Source organism: Anabrus simplex, chromosome 10 (assembly GCF_040414725.1).
Source record: "Anabrus simplex isolate iqAnaSimp1 chromosome 10, ASM4041472v1, whole genome shotgun sequence".
NCBI classification, from domain to species: Eukaryota; Metazoa; Arthropoda; class Insecta; order Orthoptera; family Tettigoniidae; genus Anabrus; species Anabrus simplex.
This window is the reverse complement of record NC_090274.1, coordinates 28,152,743-28,180,627: the sequence shown is the minus strand read 5'-3', so window position 1 is coordinate 28,180,627 and position 27,885 is coordinate 28,152,743. Positions and strand designations below refer to the sequence as shown.

At 42.9% G+C, this 27,885-nt stretch overlaps 1 long non-coding RNA gene across 1 annotated transcript in view; it reads left to right on the top strand.

Annotated features, from left to right (window-relative positions):
* The first annotated feature begins 324 nt into the window (after nucleotides 1-324).
* The window catches only part of LOC137502374 (uncharacterized), a 288,122-nt gene continuing 260,561 nt past the window's right edge, over nucleotides 325-27,885 (top strand). Inside the window, exons 1-2 of the long non-coding RNA XR_011018753.1 lie at nucleotides 325-444; nucleotides 27,610-27,687. This is a non-coding gene — a long non-coding RNA (uncharacterized lncRNA). The remainder of the gene's footprint in view (nucleotides 445-27,609; nucleotides 27,688-27,885) is intronic.

Genomic DNA, 27,885 nt, shown 5'->3' with positions numbered 1-27,885 from the left:
GTCAGCTTGCAGTCAGAAGATTGTGGGTTCGAACCCAACTGTCGGCAGCCTTGAAGATGGTCCCCTTGGTTTCCCATTTTCACACTATGCTGTACATTAATTAGGACCACGGTCGCTTCCATCCCATTGTTAGCTCTTTCCTATCTCATGGTCGCCATAAGACGTATGTGTGTCGGTGCGGCTTCAAGTAAATTGTAAAATTGCATAAGGCTAATGTGGCGGTCAGCAGCACTGTTTGGATAATTTAATTATCCTTCATCCGCTTGTGGATCATTCATGCTTACAAATGAACATGTTCTAGTGCAGCACGTTAGGGCCGTGAACCTGACGTCATCGGAACTATAAAGCTCCTCGCCAGGTATTGCTTTCCAGTTTATACTCTTTGCTCCGGTGTTGTGTTAGTGTAGTTCTGATGGGGTGAGTTTCAGCGGTTGCTGCAGCAAGGTAGGCCTTTAACCTTCACAAACTTGGACTTCCTAAAATAAATTAAGTCATTTATGTGAGTGTGACTGTGTGTCTTGTCACGGGGCAAGCCCTTTTTATCGAGGAACATGTATTTATCCAGTATTATGCGTTATTTGCGCGTGTTTGTTTCGTGAGACTTGTTCGCTGTCTCGAACTGTCCCCGTTCAACCATTCACACAGAAATAATTTTTATTTAATGGTGGTGTTCCACAATAGCGTGAGAAAGTTTCGTCACATCTCCCGTTGATCAACATTAGCACGTCTCTTGCCCCAGTTCTTTCGAACGCTCTTTATAATTGGTGATTTAATTGTGCCATATATTTCCTGTTTTGAACTTGGGTTATTTCAAAGACACTACATTACACTACGAACTGGAGTGTTAGCATTACCATTCATAACCGTGTAGTTACTGAAGCAGAAAGAGGAATGGATCTAAAACTCTTATAGAATAGTACATTGCTAAGTACTTGGGGTTGTTATAGGAGCCTAAGAAACTGAACTGTATCAGTCAAGGTTGTCTTTTAAGACTCAGTGCTAACTGTGTGCTAAAGAGGTATGTATCTTATGCTACTGAGCTCCCGTACTTCGGCATTTGGTGGTAGTCGTATACCCCGTTGTGGGTACCCATTTCTGAATATTCGTGAGGATAATCATTCTTTCACAATTGTGTTTCCTTAGCCAATTTTACTATCTTAGTTACAGAGCAGTCTTTTTCTACTGCTCATAACCCTCCCCCCCCCCCCCCCCAATTCTCAAGCAGGGGCGTAATTGTCTTAAAGTGTCAAGGCACGGGTGTCAAAGCTTGCCCGCCGTAAGCGCAGAAATATCTGTGCACGAGGGCGCAAATCGTTTGCCCTCAATCGACTTGATTTCCCCACGTTGCTGACTCAGTTCTGTGCACGGCGCACGCCCACCAGTGATAGGCTACAAGTAATAGTTGAAGCATTCAGCTGCATCGGCTGTGGTTGAGGGCACATTAATTTGTTAGTGTGCGTTTGCATACTTCTGTATCAACATTGTTGCTTGAAGAGATGTTACTTTTATCATAGCCTATTTTCTTTTGTATAAGTTTATAAAACGCCGTGATGAACACATTTAATTATGTTATGCCCTTATATGAAACATATGTCGGATTCCCGGCCGGGTCGGGGATTTGAATCGCGTCAGATTAATTCTTCTGGCTCGGGGACTGGGTGTTTGTCCCAACACTTTCCTCTTCATATTCACACAACACATTACACTACCAACCACCACAAAAACACGCAATAGTGATTACATCCCTGGACACAGGCTAGGCGTCAGGAAGGGCATCCGACCATAAAACAGGGCCAAATCTACATGTGCGACGCAGTTCGCACCCGCGACCTCACAGGTGTGAGAAAAGTGGCAGAATGATAATAATGATAATAATAATATGAAACAATATTACCGAGCTGAGTGGCTCAGACGGTTGAGGCACTGGCTTTCTGACCCCAACTTGGCAGGTTCGATCCTGACTCAGTCCGGTGGAATTTGAAGGTGCTCAAATACATTAACCCAGTGTCGGTAGATTTACTGGCACGTAAAAGAACTCTTGCGGGACTAAATTCTGGCATCTGGGCGTCTCCGAAGACAGTAGTGGGACGTAAAGCTAATAACATTATTATTATTATTATTATTATTATTATTATTATTATTATTATTATTATTACTCGACTCGTTGGCTGAATGGTCAGCGTACTGGTCTTCGGTTCAGAGGGTCCCGGGTTCGATTCCCAGCCGGATCGGGGATTTTAACCTTAATTGGTTAAATCTAATGACCCGGGGGCTGGGTATTTGTGCTGTCCCCAACATCTCTGCAATTCAACACCACACATAACACTATCCTCCACCACAATAACATGCAGTTACCTATACATGGCAGATGCCGCCTACCATCATCGGAGGGTCTGCCTTACAAGGGCTACACTCGGCTAGAAATAGCCACACGAAATTCATTAAATTATTATTTATTGAAATGCAATGCTATGTATTACTTTCCAAATGATATTATGGATATGAGGTGTTGTGTTTTTTTAAAGATACCGTAACTACACGGGTGGCACAATGCTGTGATTTAAGATGACGGTGTGCTGTTAGTAGGCCTACATATCGGTAGAAAATGACTGTTTGAAGTAATGTCAGTGTATTGCTAATACTATGAAAATCAAGGAAGCATTCTACTTGTTTTGTCACAAATTCTGCATCGACTTCGCAACACGCTTCACGTTTCAACACTCCTAGGTTTTGCGGCACCCACTTTGTAAACTTCTGCTCAATAGAGCATAACATCGTCCGAAAATGCCTTATCTGTGATTCCATTTCTTTAAGAATGATGACAATAGCTACACTGTCGAAATCTAATAGAACGATACCTCGCGGACTTCGTACTCCGACTATCAGATTTGAGATAAATAAAATAGCTAAGATGACCAAATATAGGATACTCTGTATCCAGAGTACCAACCTGGACATCCTAGCCGTACAACACGTTATAAGGACCAATAAGCCGAACACAAAATTTAAACATGGCTTACTTACCACCTGCTTGAATGCTAACATTTTGGCATTTTCTAAATTACTACCTCAATTTTAGTAACAAATTTAAAATTCGTTTCACTTCTCTCAAAATGACCCTTGTTACTATCCTAAATTAAAGTAGCGAAGAGGCGAGTTTCTTATCTGATCTGAGGACAAACCCCGCCCCAAGACGAATCTATTTTCTCTCCGCCAATGTAAACAAATGGATTTTCCCCCCTGGTTCAATTAATAAAAACCACTATAACTTCAAATGTTCAAAATTAAATCTAAATTATGTTTTGTTTTGAAACATTTATAAATGAAGCTGGCCGTTTTCAAAATTTCAACACTCATTTTAGATCCCCTTTCTCCTTATTGTCAATTAGTCCAGCGTCTGAATTTTGACAGTATTTTAAAGCATATGTATGCCAAGTTCTCTGTGGTGGTGTAGTGTCCGGCTCCATGGCTAAATGGTTAGCGTGCTGGCCTTTGGTCACAGGGGTCCCGGGTTCGATTCCCGGCAGGGTCGGGAATTTTAACCATCATTGGTTAATTTCGCTGGCACGGGGGCTGATCACCTACGGGTGTCAAATCAAAAAAGACCTGCACCTGGCAAGCCGGACATGTCCTCGGACACTGCCGGCACTAAAAGCCATACGCCATTTCTGTGGTGTAGTGATTCGTGTGATTAGCTGCCAACCCCGGAGGCCTGGGTTCGATTCCCGGCTCTGTTACGAAATTTGAAAAGTGGTACGAGGACTGGAACGTGGTCCACTCCACCTCGGGAGGTGCACCGAGTAGAGATGGAGAGGGGGGAAGGAGGAGGGGATCCCTCCTTAGAGTGGTTTTCCGTGGTTTCTGAATTCTCCTAAAGGCAAATGCCGGGATGGTACTTAAAACCACTGCCGCTCCCTTCCCTCTTCCCTGTCTATAGCTTCAAATCTTCCCATCCCCAATTAGACCCCTGTTCAGCGTAGCAAGTGAGGCCGCCTGGGCGAGATACTGGTCATCACGCTCCAAGACACTGTCCTCGAGGCGATAGAGGTGGGATCCCGAGGGGAAAACCAACCCCGGACGGTAAACAAAGAAAGATAATGATTATGCCAAGTTTTATAAGAGTATGTCCTGTCGTTTTACTCGATAAACAAACAAGCAAGCATACAGGCATACATATCTAACAAAAATTGAACTGGTAGTCTACAAGGTTTTTACATGACTTGAAGTCAAACAAAATTACAATTTTCGTAAACTTCATACAGTACTAAAAATTTAATTTCTAGCACGTGTGTCAAGGCTTGCTCGCCGTAAGCGCAGTGGCCCTACTAGGATAACTTGTGCAGGAGGGCTCAAGTCACTTTCCCTCAGTCGGCTTGTACTTCTCCACGTCGCTGACTCAGGGTTGTGTACAGGCTCCAGTTACCTGTTTTGATCTAATACAAGTAATGGTTGAAACGTTCAGCTGCATAGGCTGTGGAATAAGGATTGACACATTAACTTGTTAGTACTCTCTTTTGTATCAACATGTTTGCTTGAAGATATGTTACTTTTGTCATGTATGTACGTCTGTCTGTTAAGTCATCAGCCCAGAGGCTGGTTGGATTCTCAAATAGCACCACCAAAGGTTATGCAGTTATAAGGAAATCCAAAAAACCAATGCCAGCACCAAAATGAGGCGCACTATACTGCTAATAATAAGAGTTGGTGTCTGACAGGTAAGATTGGAGGGAGGAGCACTGAACGTGCCATTTCACGATGTTGCCACATTCCAGCATTCCTTTCTACATACTCTTACCCCTGGCTTCCGGCTCACTTGTTCCCTCCTTCATTCTGACCGCTGTGATCTGTTGTAGACTACCTGGCCAGGCGGTGTCGTCCTATTTGCGATCACTCTTATACAAACAATCAGGTTCTTATCAGTGACAGTGACAGGTTTGGCAACTCCTAGCAAGACGAGCTGCCCTGAAGTGTTATTTCCATGGCAACCGCAGTCGCCCCACCCTCGTTTCCATGGCAACCAAACAGCCACTCCCTTTATCCCGCCTCGGCAGGCAGTAAACGGACCTCCCTCTAAGAAATGTCAGACACCAACTCTTGTTATTAGCAGTATAGGCAAGATGAGGAGTGAGGTAGTTTGCCATTGCTTTCCTCACTGGGTCAGAAAGTGCTATTGCAGCACGACTGACCCTATGAGCAGCACCTTTCATAACACTCAGATGCACCAGTCATGCTCTGAATGTCATTACTCAGCACTACCCATACCCCAGCAACTTCAATATTGTCACAGCCACGGATGCTGACTGGGACTTCGGTGGAAGCTACACTTTACTCTGGCCTGTGCCAAGAGATGGATGCAAAAGTATTGTATCCATCAAGACATGACAGCAGGCAGACTTTTGTCATAGCGTATTTTATTTTGTTTTTAAAGAACTGAGCATGTTAAGCCCGTAAAAAAATAAATGCCATTTATTTTTATTCCATTACTTACGGCAGCCTTTAAAGTAATTCTTTATTTTCCTGGTACACAATACAAAGCCTGTTGTTCGGCACGTTTTATATTAGCTGTTACCCCCGGATTCACTCACGAAGATTTCGTAATTTCATCAAAATAATCGCTCCTTGGTACTGCATTAACACATTATCTGAAAATTCCTGAAGTATAAAAACTTACTGAAAACATGAGTTTCATTTACCCCATCCATTACCGGTACGTCTTTGTAAACCTTGCTTGCGGTATTGCCTTTTGAGATAAGTATCCCCATAAAAAGAATTCAACCCCATTTTCAATCCACTTTTAACCCCCTTAAGTGGATTTTCCGAAAAACAATACATATTCCTTTATTTAAGAAGCATATTCCAAACTCCAATTTTCACGCCTCTAACATCTTCAGTTTTTAGATATACTGTATGTATCCTAATAAAAAGGATCCAATATATTCCTTCTTCACTTTTTTCACCGCCGCTCTTAGGTGGACTTCCCGGAAATCAAAAGTACGCGTTTCTTTATTTTTAAATGGTATTTCAAATACCAATTTTCACGTCTGTAACATCTTCAGTTTTTGAGATTTACTAATTTTAAAAAAATTCACCCGATTTTGCAATTATTTTCACCCCTCCACTCCTTACGTGGATTTTCCGAAGACAAAAAATACGTGTTTCTTTATTTTTTAAAAGGATATTCCAAATACCATTCTTCACGTCTGTAACATATTCCGTTTTTGAGGTACGTATAAGTATCCCCATAAAAAGGATTCAACCTCTCTTTCAGTCCTTTTCACCTCCCTTCCTTAAGTGGATTTCCTAAAACAAAAAATACGGGTTTCTTTATTTTCAAAGGAAATTCCAAGTACCAATTTTCACGCCTGTAAACTGTTGAGTTTTGGAGAGATGTATATAGTCATTTAAAGAATTTACCCCTCCTTTCACCCCTTAGCGGCGGGATATCCAAGAATCCTCCCTTAGTGAACACCTACACTGTAATTAAACTGTATCTCCAAAATTTCGTTTCTTTGTGTCCAGTAGTTTTGGCTCGGCGTCGATAAATCCGTCAATCAGTCAGTCAGTCAGGACATGTCCAACACTCTGTTCAACACATTTAACTATGGGCATCCTTATTCTTTCTTTCTTTCTTTCTTTCTTTCTTTCTTTCTTTCTTTCTTAATTCGTTTACCCTCCAGGCTCGGTTTTTCCCTCTACTGTCTCAAGGGCAGTGTCCTGGAGCGTCATCCTTTTGGTCGAAGGGTAAAACTGGGGGGAGGACCAGTACCTCGCCTCACCTGCTGTCCTGAACAGTGGACTTGTGGCGGGATGGAAAGATTAGAAGGGATAGACAAGGAAGAGGGAAGGAAGCGGCCGTGGCCTTAATTAAGGTACAGCCCTAGCATTTGCCTGGTGTGAAAATGGGAAACCATGGAAAACCATTTTCAGAACTGCCGACAGTGGGGTTCTAACCTACTATCTCCCGAATACTGGATACTGGGCACATTTAAGCGACTGCAGCTATCGAGCTCGGTGGCCTGGAGGAGAATGGGGAAACCACGGAAAACCACTTCGAGGATGGCTGAGGAGAGAATCAAACCCCCTCTACTCAGTTGACTTCCCGAGGCTGAGTGGACCCCGTTCCAGCCCTCGTACCACTTTTAAAATTTCGTGGCAGAGCCGGGAATCGAACCCGGGCCTCCAGGGGTGGCAGCTAATCATGTTAACCACTACATCATAGAAGCGGGTACGTCCTTATATGAAACAATATATACACTGGTGTCCAAAAGTTAAGCATAATCGCTAAACGAGGTCATACCGCCTGATAGGAATGTCAGACGGATTGCTGAACAAACGGAAGCTGAATCACACACCATATGTCACACAACTTGTCCATAAAAACAGTGTCAGACAGGTTCTGATAGCTAAGGTACACCTTTGACAACAACTAACAAAACTTGGCAATGTCTTCCACAACAAAATATGCTGTTAATAGAGTGTATGGTTACCCCTAACGCCACACATGCTTCGCAGCGACGTGGCATTCTCTCTATCAGATGGTCCAAGAGCTCTTGTGGCAGTCGATCCCATTCCTCCGAAAAGGCAATGCGAAGGTTTTGGAGGGTCCTTGCTGGAGGCTGACGGAATGCGCAGACCTCGCTGGCCAATCCATGCGATGAATGTCTTTCCCAGCCAGATATTCATCCACCAGAGTAGCGTGGTGCGGTCGGGCATTATCGTCCATTACGAGGAAGTCTGGACCAACCGCACCTCTGAAGAGTCGAACATGTGGTCTCAGTACCTCATCCCTGTATCTCTGAGCGTTAATAGTGTTCCTCGGACCACCCATGAAGATCTGTAGGTCCGTACGGCCATTCAACATGATGCCGCTCCACACCATGACGCCACCACCACCACCATACTGGTCCCGTTCCACGATGTTCCTGTGGTTGTATCGGCTATGCGGTTCTGTAGATTAATGTGCGACGGGAATCGTTCTGCCAACTGAAGCGGGATTCATCTGTAAAAAGCACATGCCTCCATTCATCCATGGTCCAGTTTCGATGTTAACGGCTCCACAGTAAACGGGCCCGTCTCTGTGCTGGAGTGAGCGGGACGCACACCGCTGGACGTCAGGCTGTTCTGAGCCTCCGGTACACAGTTTGCTGGGAAACGGCAATCCCTGAGACGGCAGCAAGCCTCGCCGACAATTGTCTTGCAGGTGCACTCCGATTTCGTCGGGCGGTTAAGGCCAGATATCGGTCCTGCTGTGGGGTTGTTACCCTGGGTCGACCTGATACTGGCTTACGATTAACATCTCTGTGTCTTGAAATCGTCTCCAAAGCCTGGAAATGACACTTTTTGGCACAGACTTCAGTCTATGTCTGGCCTGCTTCCGGGCGGCCAAGTATTCTGCCATGCAAAACGGGGTCCAAATGACGTCGTTATGTTGTCACGTTCACCACGAGGCTACACTCTGCACACTATAACAGGGCAAATACGACTGAGGGAATATGATGCGCAGGTACTGGCTGTGTTTACCTTGCGGTTGCGCCGCTAGTCAAAGCAGGGAACACTCCTTTCCTATACAGAGCGAACACGTAAGGTTGGTAGATGGATATGTCGTGTGATTTGCGGTTTATTTGATGTTGCCCTGCTTACTCGTAACTTTCGGACACTAGTGTAGATGTATTGTACGGAGTAACGTAGTTTTGAGTGTGTAATGTGCTATCTGATAACGTCCTGGCCTAGCGCTCGTAACTGTTTCTCGTGCACGCAGAGCTCTGTCAGCTCATAATCTTGGCATACCTGATTTAGGGCCGGTATTATAATGAGGGTTTAAACTGAAGATTGAGTTAAACTGTAACTTGAGTTTAAACCGATGTTGAGTCTTACAATGACCGGCCTAAGTTAAACTGAGGTGAAGTAGGAAATATACCATCTTGTTGTTGTTGCTAGGGGCTTTACGTCGCGCCGACACAGATAGGTCTTATGGCGACGATGGGATAGGAAAGGCCTAGGAGTTGGAAGGAAGCGGCCGTGGCCTTAATTAAGGTACAGCCCCAGCATTTGCCTGGTGTGAAAATGGGGAAACCACGGAAAACCATTTTCAGGGCTGTCGATAGTGGGATTCGAACCTACTATCTCCCGGATGCAAGCTCACAGCCGCGCGCCTCTACGCGCACGGCCAACTCGCCCGAATATACCATCTTTGTAGCAGTGACTTGCGAGAGAAGATGACTGTCGATAATGTTTTGTTTATTTCTTGTAGGTAAAATGGCGGATAAAAGCAATAAACGTTATATAATTTTACTTGTAAGGAAATAGAATTGCTTGTGCAATTAGTACAGAAATGTTTATATAGTCCGTGAAACAATGGTCTTATGAATTCTCCCGAAATCTCCCATTTTAATAAACATACTACGGGAGGCATAAACCCGCAATGCTATTGGTAGCTGACTGAGGGGTTCTACAGCACGATTTCTGAAATAGAAGGAAGTTACTTTATTTTCTAAAATTTACACTTTTGACATTCAAACAGTTCAAAAAGTCATGTTTACATTCTTACATTTTCGTTGCATGTTTATTCTAGCAGCAATTTGCTAAATAGGGTTATGACAGTCTGTTTTGTAAGCCTTAAACCTATTTAAAAAGCATTTTTCATTCCATATATGAAAGTGACGTCCCCTTGCTCGGAAAACTCGTAGTGCCCGTGGTCGTTCAATAATTTGAACCACTTCTTCGTCATCGGTTAGTATTTCTTCAAACACCTCAAAAATATCTACGAGATCCATTCGTTCTGCCATGTTGTAAGGTTATGTATTCTTAAACTTCATTTTAAACGGTAGAGGAGTGGCAGTAAAATTAATCTCTAGTTAAACTTACGATTAAGTTTTATAATACACGACCAACAGATAAACCGAAGTTTAAACTGAGCCAACAGTTTAAACCTCTATTATAATACCGGCCCTTATAGAGATAAGCTCCCTCTGTGAATCAGCGGTAGTGTTGGCCTCTGGATCCCAAGATCGTGGGTCAACCCGGTTGACATATTCGGATTTCTGATTGACTGAAAAAAAATCCACAGTTCTAGCCGTTCAGGCAAGCAACTCAATGTTGAAAACATCCTAGGAATATTTTAGGTGAATAAAATATAATTAATAAATTATAAGAATATATTATTTATTTATTCCTAAAAATTACATTCATTTTCTTAATCATTGTTATCCGGTCGATTAGATTATCTGTTTGCCTTTTTCTGCCACTACGAGCGCTAATGTAAGTCACTGAATTCTTCCACGTAAGCCGTTATAACTACATTCGGTATGGACATTTTTCAAAAAATCATATTCAATTGCCTGAGGGTATTGAACCAAGGAGCTCTTTACAGATATAATTATTGAAATAAGTTAATTTGGTTAAGATTTGAATTAAAAAAAGAAAACGAGTAAACCCGCTATTTTAGGCTGGTTTTCTTCGGAACTGCAATTAGGCCGGAAGTGATTTTCGATTTTTTGTTTTTAGCTTGAACTATCGAAGACTCACAACTTGAAACCTTTTCGGGCCCTTAACTTCCAGCACAATTGAGAAAATTGCTTAATGTTACGTATTTCTTAGTATGGGGACCCCTATTTTGTCTGCAAAGGAATATTTTCAGTATTAAAAAGTCCACTCTGCCTTCCATGTTACACAATGTCTGCATATAAAACATCGCTGGTGAGAACACTAGAAACCGTAGAGATATAGGGTGTTTCTAAATTCCCATTACAGACTTTCAGGGCTTGCAGTGGGGACCAAGTTTATCATAGGAACTTGTGTCAAGCAAACGTACCGTCTTCCCGCCACCCGCCAGAAACCACCACATCACACTTTCAAAGCTCCCTGAATTTTCGGCGCTCTGTCCGACTTTTGCTGCTTGTCGTCTGGGCCCAGTTAGGCTGGTTTCACACCAAACACGTCCAGTCACGTCAAGCCCATCTAGTCCGTCAACAGGAAAATCCAACACGGAAATATCCCTTTGTTTTAGGCTACCACAGCTATATTTCATTCGCACAGACCAAGTCTCAGTGAAGTCAAGGTTAAACCAGTCCCGTCAAGTGGAAGGGGAACCAAACCGGGCTTGATTCTGATGCGTCAGTCCAGTTCCGTCTCATTGCTTTAACAACACGAGTCACATTCTGAGCAGTGTAGTTATTTAGCGTTTTTCCTTCTTTCGTTTTGTGCATGAATCTGGAAAAGTGGATTTTCTTTTATACAATTTAAAATGCCCGTGCTTTGTAATTATGTTAATATCACTGTAATTATAATATTTATGTTAAAATAAAATAATTTTTATTGAAATTATTTTGTGTGGTGTAATGAATACTAATTTGCATTAAAAGTAGTATTTGTGTTAACTTACCTTAAAAATATTGCTAGCCGAAGCTCTGGTTGTATGGTCTTTCGGTAATTAGTGTTTTGCTTTCAACTTCCTTTCTAACCAGGCCATTAAGCTTCAGAAAACTTTTATATCTCATTCGGAAAAAAGTATAAAATTTGAACAGATCGTTCACAAAGTCGGGAAACAAATGAGAGAAAGCTCCATGAACCCACAATTGCGATCTTGCCTTTTTTTTTTCCGGCGAACTATCTGGCGCAAAACTATAAATTCAACTAGCTCGCCTTCTATTTCCAAGGCAGAAGAATAACTGAATTCTATAAACACCTTGTCCTTTCTTCTGGAGATGTGACTGGACTGGACGTGCTTGGTTTGAAACCACAGGACTTAACTAGACGGGCTTGGCCTTGATGGACCTAGACGTACCCTTGTACTTGTAAAGACTTCCTTGGTGTGAAACCAGCCTTACAGGCGGGGCTCGATCTGATGACCACCGACGTCAACACAGACACGGACGGTACCTACGTATCATGTTCTCGTACACAGGATCATCAATACCTGGTCCTCCAACATCCGCCGCAGCCATAACCCGCGCCAGTAGGTCTTCCTCAGATTCCACAGGGTTCTCGTAAATCAAGTTTTCATTTGACCCCACAGGTAGTCTAGCGGTGTCAAGTCGGGTGAACGTGCAGGCCAAGCAATCGGATCACTACGACCTATCCACTATTGTGCAAATCTTTGGTGCAGATGAACTACTGTACGTACAGCTTAGTGCTGTGCACGTAGAAAAGAATTATTGCTGCATGATCACAAGCAGAACAGCAGCTACAACACTGAAGCGGATCACACACTCTCCTGAATGGCATGGAATGTCAACAAACCTGTAGGGTATGAGACATCACATGATCGTTCACTGATGTAAGTACTCCAGTCAGTGGCGTCGGCAGTGCGGGAGATTAGAACGTGTGCTGTGGTGGTTTTTTTTTTTTACGGATAGCGCGAAGACGGTACGTTTCCGGACACAAGTTCCTATGCTAAACTTAACCGTCTTGGTCTCCACTGCAAGTCCTCGAAGTCTGTAACGGCAATATAGAAACACCTGTATAGTAATGAAATGAAATGGCGTATGGCTTTTAGTGCCGGGAGTGTCCGAGGACAAGTTCGGCTCGCCAGGTGCAGGTCTTTTGATTTGACTCCCTTAGGTGACCTGCGTATCGTGATGAAGATGAAATGATGATGAAAATAACACACACACCCAGCCCCCGTATCAGCGAAATTAACCAACGATGGTTAAAATTCCCGACCCTGCCGGAAATCGAACCCGGGACCTCTGTGACCAAAGGCCAGCACTCTAACCATTTAGCCATGGAGCCGGACATTCTGTATAGTAAGTCGTCAGAAATCAGTTTCTCTGCAGCGTCGTAGAGTAGAACGGGTTATCGAAATTGACAGGCAGGTGTCAAGTTGGTGTCAAATCTAAACGCCTACACACGGTAGCAAACGACGGACAATAATAATAATAATAATAATAATAATAATAATAATAATAATAATAATAATAATAATAATAATAATAATTTTTAACAGAGATTAAACAGTCACGAAATTGTTGTTTGCTTTGGTTCTTTCCAGTATCGCATAACCCGCATGTTTCCTGTACAGTTCACCACAGCTGTCTTCGCAGTTTTTGTCGGAATGATAGTCTTACATCCGAGTCAGTAAACTAAAAGTTTTGATATTGTTCGTGGTGTGGATTACTGTAGTAGTGTCGAGCGAGTTGGCCGTACGGTTAGGGTCGCGCAGCTGTGAACTTACATTCGGGAGAGAGTGGATTCGAACCCCACTATCGGCAACCCTGAAGATGGTTTTCCGCGGTTTCCCATTTTCACACCAGGCAAATGCCGAGGCTGTTCTTTCCTATTCCAAGCCCTTTCCTATCCCATCGTCGCCATAAGACCTACCTGTGTCGGTGTGGCGTAAAGCAAATTGTAAATTTGTTTACTGTCGTCACGCCAGAGTTCGTGGACCATGAGCAGCGGTGAGTGGCCTAGTAAATGGTCCTGAGAGTCAGGATACCGGTTGCTATGGAATAGGAGTGGGCATCTCATACATATTCTGAGTCATGACCCTCTTTGTGCTCAGGCGGCTAGGACTATACAACGCACAGCTGGTCCCTAGCCCATTAGGGTAGAGTAGAGATTCTTACTGGGATTATATGCCTCACGGATATTTTACCGAGCACACTCAGAAAGTTTTAAGTAAGCCTCGGACTTGGGAGTAACGGAGTCTCGCTTCCATTTGACAGGTGTAGGACTCCTTGGAAACTACTTGGCGAACGAAATGGAATTCGATGGGGAGCATGGGCACCCATATGACAGTTTATAGGGTGGGGCCTAGACCTGGGGTATGTAGTATTTTTAAAATTTTGGAAGATGAATGGCGACTTGTATTCCGCAGTGGAATAACACCGTTGGTATCCCCTGCCTGCTGGTGGGGGGGGGGGGGTACAACAACTTCTACGTAATACCGACTTTTAAATTATTTTCTTGAAAGAAAAAACACCTGACTACATTAGATTTTCACCTTTCCCTGAGAGCTAGAGGGAGGCCGCCCCCCCCCTTCCACCGGGCATGGGCAGGGAGCTACCAACATTAATGGGGATTATGGAAAAAAGTAGAACTGCCTGAGTCAGCAAAGATGATGCGTCTGGATGTGTTACGAGTTAATGATATAACGAGGAATAGATAGGGGGTTATAAAGTGTTTTAACAGGTGTTGAAGAGAAGGGCAGGGTGTGGGGTAGGACTATTCATTACGAACACTATTGTACGTAACATACTTTTTGTTAGGCACGTAAATTAGCGAATGATGTGGTAGATTTAGCAACTGGAGGAATTAAGACGAGAATTTTCTGTGTATTCACCATGTGAGGGTGCAGATGAGGATCGTTGTAGTGTATGAAGAACTGATTGACACCGTGGTCAGGGTCAAGAGCAATGATAGGGCAGTGCTAATGAGGGAGTTGAATGCGAGAGTCGGAAATCGAATTGAAGAATATGACATGGAAATCTGAAATGCAGCGTGTATGGAAATTGTTACGGAGTTATCCGTGGAAGGCAGAGGTGAAAGAAGGTGCGGGCTGGAATGGGTCTAACTACAAGTCTGAAAGATGAATTTAAAATTTAAATAAAGGTTATATTTTCAACAGATAACAAGATTAAACAATTTTCACTAGGTGAAATAACAAAGAAAAATCAAGTACAATGCAACTTTACAAACGAAAGCACAAGTTAAGGGGTCTTTACAAATTCTGGGCTACGAGCCCCAAAGTTTAACAATCCCTGAGCTCTCAGCTCACAACTACATATTTTAGAAAAGGGCAGAAATTCTCTCAATACAATGGAGCACTTGCTCCCAGCAATCAAAATGTCACGCCTCCCCGAGGCACCTTTCAATATACCAGAAAGAGCTGACCCGCTCTCAATCTTTCAAGCCTATTAAAAGGCCATAAACGGACGTTACTACAAACTGCCCTCAAGGCACACTTACAAAAAAACAGGGGTATCTTGTACCCATTCTACCAGGCCTTAGTGGACAGGTTAATTTTAAATGGCACAAAACGCAAAAGGAATGGAGGCGTGAATTAGCACTCCTAAATACACATTTTAAAACCTAAGAGGTACTAGGCCTATTGCACCGGGGCTAATCCCAATCTATGGAGGTGACTTGTATACAAGATAAATTTAACACATTAAGAAGGAAGAGAAAAACGGTTACGAAAACATAGTCACCTCAAATTCAAAATGAAGGGGAGCTCGAGAGGGTAAAGCACTCTCTATCCCCGAATTACATTTAAAGATGTATGAAGTTTTACAAGGTAGGAAAAAGATTTACATGTTTAAAGGTTACAAATTAAAGGTTTCGGACCTGCCCCGCTGGTTAAACTGCTGAGCTAGCAAAGAGACAAGAAAGATGTTAAACGGCCATTACCTTATTAAAGAGCTGCTGCCCGAAGGAAGAGGCGCTACCCGCACCCTGCTACGCGTCTATACTCTAAGCAAGATGTTGTTGAAGTGGCCAAGAGCCGAGAAAATCAGCAGTTTTTAAACCCTCGTGGAAGATTCGAGACCTTTCATGAATGATTAAGACACACCCATAGACGTTTATTGGTCGTCTAAAAGTTACAGATCAAAAATTGGGGAAGAAGGACCCGATTGGTCCAAAATTTATTAAAGAAATTCGGGATTGGCTAAGTTCAAAACTGGCGGAAAGAAAAATTAATATTGCCAACCCACGGATGAAAGAACAAAATTTAGTAAAGACCAACATTTCTGCATACAAAATGTCTTCAAAAATGTTCCTTCACTTCGCACCAGGGTGCGTGATTAGTTCTTTTGGCAGTGACATCTATAAGAGAATGTCCAGACTTCTTGATCAATGAAAAACAAAACAAGGCGAAATACACACAGTGACATCTTCTGAGAAACAGTTGAGTTGATTCGGTTTTTAAAGTTCAGAGTTTCTCCAGTAGAGGAGTACTTTAAGGCGGAAAATTCAAATGTGCGGCGTATAGGTGTACCGCCCGGTACAGAAATATCCATTACGAACTCCTTGGACTTGCACAGTGGTGTTTTGAATAGGATACCTTGTCCGGAAACGTTCAGTTTCCATGCTACAGGCACAATTTCAAATACAGTTTACATCTCCCATTTCTGTTGGCTGGAGGAGCGATTACTTCTGCGTATCAAGTTATCTGTGCTGGTATTCAAGTAGGCACCTAGTAATAGCTAATGCAGGGCCTCTCAGAGTGCATGCACTGTACACGGTGCAAAAGACGACCTGGCTTGGTTGACCAGAGTGCAGACCCCCACTCTTCGATTTGGAGCAATAGCGCTTACTCTCTCTTTCCTCACGCCTGTCTCCCTCTGCCCCCCTTGCGCGTTGCGCTACAAATCCGTGCTGGTTGAACCGAGTGTAGCCGAGTAGAGCCGAGCTTAGCCGAGTAGCCCAGAGACGAAGCGTTGATCCGAGTCATGCCCAGCGACACCGATGCATAGTGCACGGAGGTCTTGCGCCTCGATCTGCACGCGTGAGATTTTGGGCGTTTGAGAGGCCCTGAGCTAATGCATTAGTCTCGTGAAGATACTGATGAGTAGCGGTACGTGAAAATACACATTTCTGTGAGTTGGCATTCTAGGTTGGCAGAACGAAACGTTATCTGTTTCGGTGTAATGCAAACCGACTGCTACATGCCCAAATTTTCATATAGGCCTAGTTATTTTGGTATGAATATCCATTATCCTTCGTACTTCTTGTATCTTCTATCTTCAGAAATATAATCCGTTAATTATCATTAAGCTTGCATCCGGGAGACAGCGGGTTCGAATCCCACTGTCGGCAGCCCTGAAGATAGTTTTCCGTGGTTTCCCATTTTCACGCCAGGCAAATGCTGGGTCTGTACATTAATAAAGGCCACGGCCGATTACTTCCAACTTCTAGGCCTTCCCTATCCCATAGTCGCCATAAGACCTATCTGTGTCGGTGCGACGTAAAGCCAATAGCAAAAAAAATATATCACTAATATTTATTATATTTTTCAATACCAGGATTAAACATTATTTCATCGTTCTCTCCATGTTACCGAACCCTTCTTACGTTATTAATTACACTTTTATTTCTCAGAATCAGTCCGGCTCCATGGCTAAATGGTTAGCGTGCTGGCCTTTGGTCACAGGGGTCCCGGGTTCGATTCCCGGCAGGGTCGGGAATTTTAACCTTAATTGGTTAATTTCGCTGGCGCTGGGTGTATGTGTTGTCTTCATCATCATTCCATCCTCATCGCGACGCGCAGGTCGCCTATGGGAGTCAAATCAAAAAACCTGCATCTGGCGAGCCGAACTTGTCCTCGGACACTCCCGGCACTAAAAGTCATACGCCATTTCATTTCATTTCATTTCTCAGAATCAAATCAACAGACACGATAAATGCAATTATGTTGTTCAGGACTGCTGCATTTTGAACCCTCAAGAAGACTGTTACAGCAGAACTAGAAATTAGACTGGCAGAGTTTAATGTTTTATTTGAATTAAACGAATGCTTTAATCACCTTTTTAATATCCAAAGCTTATATTTTTGTATAGTTTCCGTGTTGCTGGTATAAAGACTTCAAAACTGTTCAAAAGATCCGCTTCTACTGGGCAAAGGAGCGACAGTAATTTGATTGTGAGGCTCGTTTAATTACATTATTAAACCATATTCATCAGAGACGCAATGGAAAGTTCGAAGCAGTGTTGTGAGAGGCAGGGTAAACATCGCGTGTCATACTGTTCTGACGTAACCCCACCCAGTGTTACGCTAATCTAAAGTAATTTTGTACTACTTAGGATAATTGTAGGGTAAGGTTATTTTTAGGGTAATGTTAGGTCAAAATATTATCTACTCAGTCCACTCTACAAACCCTAAGAGTTCGTAACAGAAGTTCCCGAATATCCTGCGTTAATAAAGGATTAAATAAAGCGGTGAGAGAGAGAGAGAGAGAGAGAGAGAGAGAGATCTCCGAAATAAATTTACTGTTTCTCACCTGTGATCTGTTGCAGCGACATTTAAAACAAAATAATCATACGTATATTGGAACTTAATATTTTTATTTTGAAGCTCGAGGAGGTATAGAACATGAAGATACCGAATTCATGCTGAACTTGATCAAGATACAAAAGTACCTAAAATTAGAATTAATGTAAGTCAATCTTACAATAATTCTCTACGAATTTAAGAGGAGTACTATCGAATACACGGGGTATGAATCCATTGTATTCTTGTTTGGCTTGCATTTCAAAAAGAAACATTTAATACTATGTCTTGGTACTATCTATTCAATAGACTCGATACAGTTAACATTCTATTTAAAATACCCTACATTTCTTCTCAGGACAGAAGAGGCTAACAGCAAAAGGAGAAACGCGAAAGTAGATGTAATACCAGTTTAAAACAACGTACAGTATGCGCAGTGGTGGCGATAAGGACCCCTCCGACCCCGCAGGGCAGGGAGTGGGGCATGGCTTGTGAGGGGCCCATGCCTGTTTTTTAATTCAGTAGCTGAAGAGTGATTTTACATATTGACTAGCTGTTACCCACGGCTCGCTCGCGAGAATTTCGTAAGTTGATAAAAATTGATTGTTCCTCGGTACTGCACTAAGATATTATCTGAAAATCCCTAAAGTATAAAAACTCGCCGAAAAATTGCGTTTCATTTACGCCAGAACCCCCTTTGTAAACCACGTTTGTGGCATTGCCTTTTGGGGCTAAGATGACCACGCTACTGGCAGAGCTAAATCTGGAACATGCGACATGGAACTCTACATGTGAGAAACAGTCAAAAAAGGGGTTTCTTTATTTCTAAAGGAGATTACAAATACCAATTTTCACGCCTATAACATGTTAAGTTTATGAGATATCGTTGAGGCCTTCGGTTCACAGAGTTCCGGTTTCGATTTCGGGCTGGGTCGGATATTTTAATCGCGTGTGATTAATTCTTCTGGCTCGAGGACAGGTTGTTCGTTTTTGTTCCAACACTCTTCTCTTCATATTCACCCAGCACACCACATTACCAACCACAATAGGAATACGCATTAGTAATTACATCCCTACACGTAGGGTTGGCGTCAGGAAGAGCATGCAGTCGTAAAACAGCCTCAAATCTACATGTGCGACACAGTTCGCACCCGCGACCCCACAGGTGTGGGAAAACCAGTAGAAGAGAAGATACTCATTTTAATATATCACCCGCTTTTTAAAAATTGTTCACCCTTTTAAGTGGATTTTCCAGAAAAAGTGCGTTCATTTATTTTTAAGAGAGATTCCAAGTACGGCCTACCAATTTTAACGTCTGTAACATCTTCCGTTTCTGAGATTTATGTATCCTCATATAAATATTTCAACTCCTTCCTCACTTCTTTTCAGCCCTCACCCCTTAAGTGAATTTTCTGAAAAAAATTGTTCTTTTATTGTAAAGGAGATTCCAAAAACCAAATTTTATGTCTGTAAAATGTTAGGTTTTTGTGATATGTTGTAGATTATCTCGCTGCTGTAAGCATACTACAGCTGACGTTGCCATGGTTACGACAGTTCATTTCTTATCCGATTCCTAGAGCAGGGGTAGTGTGGTGCCAATATCTGAATGATGGTTGGTTTTAGAGCCTTAAAACGTGGTTTTCGGGCCCGTAGGGCTCGCCGAGTTTTGTTCTTTGCGTCAAGGGACTTAAAATGATCTTTGTCTCGTCCTTGTACGACAAATTCGATATTTCGCCTATATTAGCCTAGTATTTTTATATCTCCCCACGTCGCCCCCTCCCCCTCCCTCGAATTGTTTTGAAAATAAAATATAGCCTATAGCACTCAGGGATAATGTATCTTTCTATAAGTGAAAGAATTTTAAAATCGGTGCAGTAGTTCCTGAGATTAGCCATTACATACAAATAAACTTTACCTCTTTATATATTAGTATAGATAAAGCTACAGCATAGAACACAGTATTATTTGTATTATAGAGGGTTATTCCAGACTTATAGGCCGTCGTAGTGCAGAGCTTCTTTCGTCAATAGGAGTACTGTAGTTATTTCTGAAAGAATGTGGGTTTCCCAACCTGTTCCAATAATAACCATCCCTTGCTGCCACTCACAACAATCAACAAGGCTTTTGAAGTACCGTAATTAGTTCTGAGAAGCCAGTAGTCAGCGAATATTCAATAACAGGGACAGCCTCCTTGTCTAAACTCTAAATACTAAAGTCTCGGCAGTCAGTGTAGCTAAGTAGGCCTACGATGGACGGTTGAGTTGTAAAGTGTTTGGTTCTAGGAACGAGATTATTTCTTAATATTGTGACTGTCAGGAGCCTCCGTGGCTCAGACGGCAGCGCGTCGGCCTCTCACCGCTGGATACCGTGGTTCAAATCCCGTCACTCCACGTGAGATTTGTGCTGGACAAAGCGGAGGTGGGACAGGTTTTCTCCGGGTACTCCGGTTTTCCCTGTCATCTTTCATTCCAGCAACACTCTCCATTCTCATTTCATAGCATCTATCAGTCATTAATAAAATTCACTTTCGTAGTGGCGACCCCATCGTACTAATAGCCTATCTTCGTTGACTTCTCAAAAGCTTTCGACACCATCAGTAGAGACATTATCTTAACTAAACTAGAAAATTTACTTGGCCAAGATAATCCCATATGCTGCATTATAAGAAGCATACTAAGCGAAAACTATATGGTGATAGACGATGGAATCTCCCGATCAAGAACCATAAAACAAACAGTAGGGGTGTTACAAGGTGACCCACTTAGTCCCCTTTTATATACAGTGGCAACAGCGGACGTAATAGAGGTGATACACTCAGAGAAAGTTAAAATACACTGACTGACAGAGCAAATGCAACACCAAGAAGGAGTGGTTCGAAAGGGATGAAAGTTGGGGAAAAAACAGAGACGGCACGGACGAATAATTGATGTTTATTTCAAACCGATATGCAGGTTACACAATGCGCACGGCATCGACTCAGTAGGATGTAGGACCACCACGAGCGGCGATGCACGCAGAAACACGTCGAGGTACAGAGTCAATAAGAGTGCGGATGGTGTCCTGAGGGATGGTTCTCCATTCTCTGTCAACCATTTGCTACAGTTGGTCGTCCGTACGAGGCTGGGGCAGAGTTTGCAAACGGCGTCCAATGAGATGCCACACGTGTTCGATTGGTGAGAGATCCGGAGAGTACGCTGGCCACGGAAGCATCTGTACACCTCGTAGAGCCTGTTGGGAGATGCGAGCAGTGTGTGGGCGGGCATTATCCTGCTGAAACAGAGCATTGGGCAGCCCCTGAAGGTACGGGAGTGCCACCGGCCGCAGCACATGCTGCACGTAGCGGTGGGCATTTAACGTGCCTTGAATACGCACTAGAGGTGACGTGGAATCATACGCAATAGCGCCCCAAACCATGATGCCGCGTTGTCTAGCGGTAGGGCGCTCCACAGTTACTGCCGGATTTGACCTTTCTCCACGCCGACGCCACACTCGTCTGCGGTGACTATCACTGACAGAACAGAAGCGTGACTCATCGGAGAACACGACGTTCCGCCATTCCCTCATCCAAGTCGCTCTAGCCCGGCACCATGCCAGGCGTGCACGTCTATGCTGTGGAGTCAATGGTAGTCTTCTGAGCGGCCGCCGGGAGTGCAGGCCTCCTTCAACCAATCGACGGGAAATTGTTCTGTTCGATATTGGAACAGCCAGGGTGTCTTGCACATGCTGAAGAATGGCGGTTGACGTGGCGTGCGGGGCTGCCACCGCTTGGCGGCGGACGCGCCGATCCTCGCGTGCTGACGTCACTCGGGCTGCGCCTGGACCCCTCGCACGTGCCACATGTCCCTGCGCCAACCATCTTCGCCACAGGCGCTGCACCGTGGACACATCCCTATGGGTATCGGCTGCGATTTGACGAAGCGACCAACCTGCCCTTCTCAGCCCGATCACCATACCCCTCGTAAAGTCGTCTGTCTGCTGGAAATGCCTCCGTTGACGGCGGCCTGGCATTCTTAGCTATACACGTGTCCTGTGGCACACGACAACACGTTCTACAATGACTGTCGGCTGAGAAATCACGGTACGAAGTGGGCCATTCGCCAACGCCGTGTCCCATTTATCGTTCGCTACGTGCGCAGCACAGCGGCGCAGTTCACATCATGAGCATACCTCAGTGACGTCAGTCTACCCTGCAATTGGCATAAAGTTCTGACCACTCGTTCTTGGTGTTGCATTTGCTCTGTCAGTCAGTGTATTTGGGAGTGATCATGCAAACAGGTGGAGACAAATTTTCTTACCACATTAAGGACAGAGTCAGCGGAGCATTTAGAAGCGCAAATAGCATAAAACATCTGAGGAAATTATCACTAAAAACAGCAGTAAAATTGTTCAACGTCAAGGTTTCACCTGTCATCACCTACGGAATAGAAAACATCTGGCCATACCTAACTAAAGCTCAACTGTCAAGCATAGGAAAAGTTAAAGCATAATTTCTGAAGAAAGCTTTATGTGTCTCCATCTCGCTTGGTTTACGTATTGGCAAGGGAACTATTCTACTTAGAGGAAATAAGGCTAAAATTTCTACTTCCAGCCACACCCGCGTACAAATCTACCATGATGGAACTTGCATCAATGAGGGGAAGAAATCTGGGAAGAGTTCTATGCCACCGACGCCATGATCATACAAGATTGGAAACAACCAAACTATGACTTTAGACATGTGACGACTCGGTTTGCAGTACATGGTTTTCACCACCTATTATGCCAGAAAGTAGGTTTCCATTCTCCAGGACAAGAATGTGTGTGCAAGCGCTGGGGTGGGCTATGTGACAGATATCATGCGATGTTTTGCAAGCAAAGGACCGAATCACTGACTTCGTTCTGTGCTAGAGTCAACTAACCATATATTGACTGTACCACTTATGCACATTGTGCGAATTTTCCTCTATTATTATATATGATTCATTCATTACATCCCTAACCCGGTCAATGAGTGAAAAATAGGTTGTAGGTTTTCATTTTCATTGGGACTGCCAACGTGGTTTTGGTTACTGTTGGAATATGAATTTCTTTTGTGTGTGTGTGTGTGTGTGTGTGTGTGTGTGTGTGTGTGTGTGTGTGTGTGTGTGTTCGTACAAAATACGTGTATTATTTTTATTTCTTAGTATTTGAAAACTAGATTGTGCAACTTTATTATTATTATTATTATTATTATTATTATTATTATTATTATTGTCGTTGCTGTTCATTGTAATAATATGCGACCCTATACTTCGAAATAAAGTTGCAATTTTCCTTATCGGGAAACGAGGTGCCCATTTTGAATTATTGCGGGGGGGGGGGGGTAGCTTCTTAGCGCCGTTACTGAGTATGAGGCAAATCAAACAGTAATGAAACCACAAACATGAACGTGAAGATACGTCATTATAACAACAACTCTTGTGTAACTCCGTCGGCACGGTATGTGTTTAAAATGTGCGCTGTATAGTACATGTTGTTGTTGTTGTTTGAGTCATCAGTCCATAGACTAGTGTGATGCATCATTCCATACCACCCTATTCAGTGCAAACCTTTTCATTTCTGCGTAACTACTAAATCCTACATCTGTCTAATCTGCTTGCCATATTCATACCTTGGTCTATTCCTACCGTTCTTACCGCCTACACATCCCTCAATAACCAACTGAACAAATCCTGGGTGTCTTAAGATGTGCCCTATCGTTCTTCCTCATCTTCTGGTCAAATTTAGCTACATCGGTCTCTTCTCACCAATCCGATTCAGTATCTCTTCATTTGTGATTCGATCTATCTATCTCACCTTAAGTATTCTTCCGTAACACCGCAATTCAAAAGCTTCTATTCTTTTTTATTTTATTTCTGAGCTACTTATCATCCATGTTTCACTTCCATACAATGCCACGCTCCAGATGAAAATCTTCAAAACTATACATATGACGTGGCTTTCAACAAAATAATAAATACTGTTAAGCAGCTCTTTTTTTCTTTTTTTGACTTATTTCCAGCTTGTACTCCTTCCCCAAGACTCTGTCCAAACCGTTCAGCAATTTTCCCAGATCGTCTGCAGACTCGGATAAGATGGAAAGATATGTCCTTTTCTTTTCTTTTCAACATTTAGGACACCACATTACATGTCTTTGATTTCACCAGCTCAGTCATGTCAGATGTTTTTGAGCAGATTGAGGTCTGGGAACTGAACTGGAGTTTGCAGGGTTTGTGATAGAGCATCCAGAGAGGGACAATTTCCGCAGTATGTTTGGAAATGCTGGAAATATAAATTGTCCCCAATGCCCAGTTTGTCGGCACTCTTCTGCAAATTTTACTTTAGTATATTCAGGTAACCAAATCTGTCCAGAATTAGAGTTCTCGTACACCTGAAGCTGCCATGGAACCCCATACCATTGCTCCACCTCCGCCATGCTTCACAGTACCCTGAATATTTTTGATGTCCAGCTCACTATTAGGGCCTTCTCCAGACCAACGCTCGTCCATCATTGTGAAATATATTAACTTTAGTCACTAATAAAACTTGGGAGATAGTGGGTTCGAATCCCACTGTCGGCAGCCCTGAAGATGGTTTACCGTGGTTTCCCATTTTCACACCAGGCAAATGCTGGGGCTGTACCTTAATTAAGGCCACGGCCGCTTCCTTCCAACTTCTAGACCTTTCCTATACCATCGTCGCCATAGTAGACGAATACGTTTGAGCTGTGTTTTTAAAACTAGGAAAGATCATAAAAACAACCTCACTGCACTTGCTTCCAGTCCTTAGTCACATCCTTCCTTCAGGTCTACGCCGCATGAGCAATATCGTCCGAGAAGCACATAAAATACGGGCCAATAAATCCCTTCCAATTCGCCAAGACATCGAAAGAATCGCTTCAACCCGACTGAAATCCAGACATCCCCTGCTGCCGGCTCAAAAACTGATGAACAAAAATTACTGTGGACTGCGAACTTGGAATGAAGGATGGACTGCTAAGACCCTGACGAAAGGAGATCTATCGTTGACCCTATGCATCCCCCGCCTGGATTTCATCTCCCGCGCAGTGTTTGGGTCCCACTAAACAGAGGGCGCACTGGGCATGGAAGAGGTAGGTAGCTCTGCGCTGCATTCTTGGGGTCTTCGACCTTCTCCAAGCTGTGACTGTGGTGAAGAATGCAGACTATGCGACACAGCACCTTCAGATGCCCACATAGTCTTCCGCTGAACTATCGACGACCTTCTGACAGCTTCAACAACGGGTATTCAGTTGCTGCAACAACTGGATTTTTCATTTGATAATTTATGTATTCGCCGGGCTGAGTGACGCCAACTTGGCAGGTTCGATCCTGGCCTAGTCCGGTGGTATTTAAAAATGCTCAAATACATCAGCCTCGTGTCGGTACGTTTACTGGCATGTAAAAGAACTGCTGGACAAAATTCCGACACCTCGGCGTCTCCGTAAATCGTAAAAGAAGTAAGTGGGAGGTAAAGCAAATGGAAATCCACAGCCTGTTTCCAGTCATTCGACCGGGTAAGGAATGGAATGAATGAAGCTCTCATCTAGCGGCGAGGGCAGGAATTGTGCCAGCTGCCGAAGCCTGTCGCACTCCTCTGGGACAATGATGAATGAATGACAGATGAAATGAAATGATATTGGAGAGTGTTGCTGGAATGAAGCATGACAAGGACAACCGGAGTACCCGGAGAAAAACCTGTCCCGCCTCGGCTTTGTCCAGCACAAATCTCACATGGAGTGACCGGGATTTGAACCACGGAACCCAGCGGTGAGAGACCGGCGCGCTGCCGTCTGAGCCACAGAGGCTCTACGTAAAGCAGATAACTTTATTTATTTATTTATTTATTTATTTATTTATTTATTTATTTATTTATTTATTTATTTATTTATTTATTTATTTATTTATTTAGTTAGTTAGTTAGTTAACTAACCTCCTATGGGTTACGATTACACAACTCCCTTGACTATTGATGTTCTTTCTTTTTACGCCAATACTCCTTCATTCTCGGGCTCACTTTTGCTCGTTCCTCATTCGAGAACACCCTTCTTGTTCTCTTGGGTTTCTCTACGAACATATCTGTCACCTCCGCAATTTTCCTTCTGAACACTTCTATTTGTAATATCTCCCCCCCTCAATGCTACATTTTTAAAAGATCCTGATGAACTTCTTTCAGCCATGGTACTTGGGTGTTTCTTCTTTCCTGGAAGATGAGGATCTTATTTGCTAGGCATTATTATTATTATTATTATTATTATTATTATTATTATAATTATTATTATTATTATTATTATTATTATTATTATTATTATTATTATTATTATTATTATATCTTATGTATTTAATTATATTTCACATCATTTGTGTGTTTTTGTATTTTTGTATTTTTCTTTCTTTTTTCTGGACTGTACATATTTTTCTCGATTTCTACTTTGTTTTACCTTGTTTTTTAAAAAAAGATATTCTATTTTGTAAATTATGTGTTGCTTTCATAATGTTCTGCCTCTGCTGACAGGATCTAGTGTTTACAGTGCACTAAGTCTTCTGGTATAGGCTAGAGCAATTTTCTTACTTTCATTGATCTGTCTCTGTCTTACCCTTCGCTGTGACAATATGAAAGTGACTGAGGTATGAGCGATGCTAGTAATGCCATTCCTTATGCAGCCAGTCCCTGCTATGAATGGTGTGGAAATGTTGCTCATAGGGTCGGTTGGTGCGTGCATTTCAGTGGGCGTGGCAGACTGATATGTAATAGCAACTTCTGGTGCGGTGAGGAAAGCAACGAGAAACTACCTCACTCCTCATTTCCCTAGTACGCCTCTTCAGTGATGCCTCGGCCATCTATGACAGCTGATGGCGGAGCTGTTGAGGATCCAACCAGCCTTAGGGTTCATGACTGAACATACATACATTCATAATGTTACACAATGTGTGCACGGCTTAACTAGTACCATAAATAAATAAATAAATAAATAAATAAATAAATAAATAAATAAATAAATCACAATATAAAGTTGGAATTCAAGAGAACAAATTGGGCCAAATATTCATTTATAAGAAGGGGAGTTAGGGATTGGAATAATTTAACAAGGGAGATGTTCAATAAATTTCCGAATTCTTTGCATTCATTTAAGAAAAGACTAGGAAAACAACAGATGGGCTATCTTCCACCTGGTCGACTGCCTTAAATGCAGATCAGTGGTGACTGAAAAAAAAAAAAAAAAAGCTCTCAACAACAGAATGGTAATACTGTTAAGCAGGGCTTTCTTTTTGTAAGGGAAACTGGGGCAGTACTCACCCAAACTTCTTCATGAATTATATCTCACACTTGCTGATATTATATCCAGATGTACAGTCTTCTTGAGGGTACGAAGTCAGGAAGAAAGGGTGAGGGGGGGGAGAAGGGGGGGGAAGGGGAGGGGGAATTCCCCAGTAAGGTCCTCCTCCCAGATCTTTTTTGTTGTTGTTTGAATTCTGTTGTTATAAAAATAATGATAAACATTGGGAAGTTATTCCGTTTGTACACTCCTTAAGTGAGTATTGTTCTATAGCCTACACACGGAAACACACTCTCTCCAAAAAAGAACAGACGTGTTATAAGCTCGATCTACTTAGAGCGATGACAAGGAAGGAGGGCTTTAAGTAAGTTCAATTTTTGCCTCTGTTTCAGATGGACTTACCAGAGTGGAACATGAACAATATGCTGCTGGTGTGGGGTTGCCAACGCTACGTTCCTGTATTGCTCAAGGTCTGTCAGTCATTCTATTATTTCTATATTACGTGTATTATTGTTTGTTTTTATGAAAATGTGTGCAGTAAGAAAACATTAATTTCAGTAATATTGTGTTCTACACTTTTCTCATTATTTTGAATTGAAAGAATCCGCCTTGGGCAATTTTAGCGGGGAGGAACCTTTGAGTTAAAATCGTCGGTGGAAGGGAAAACA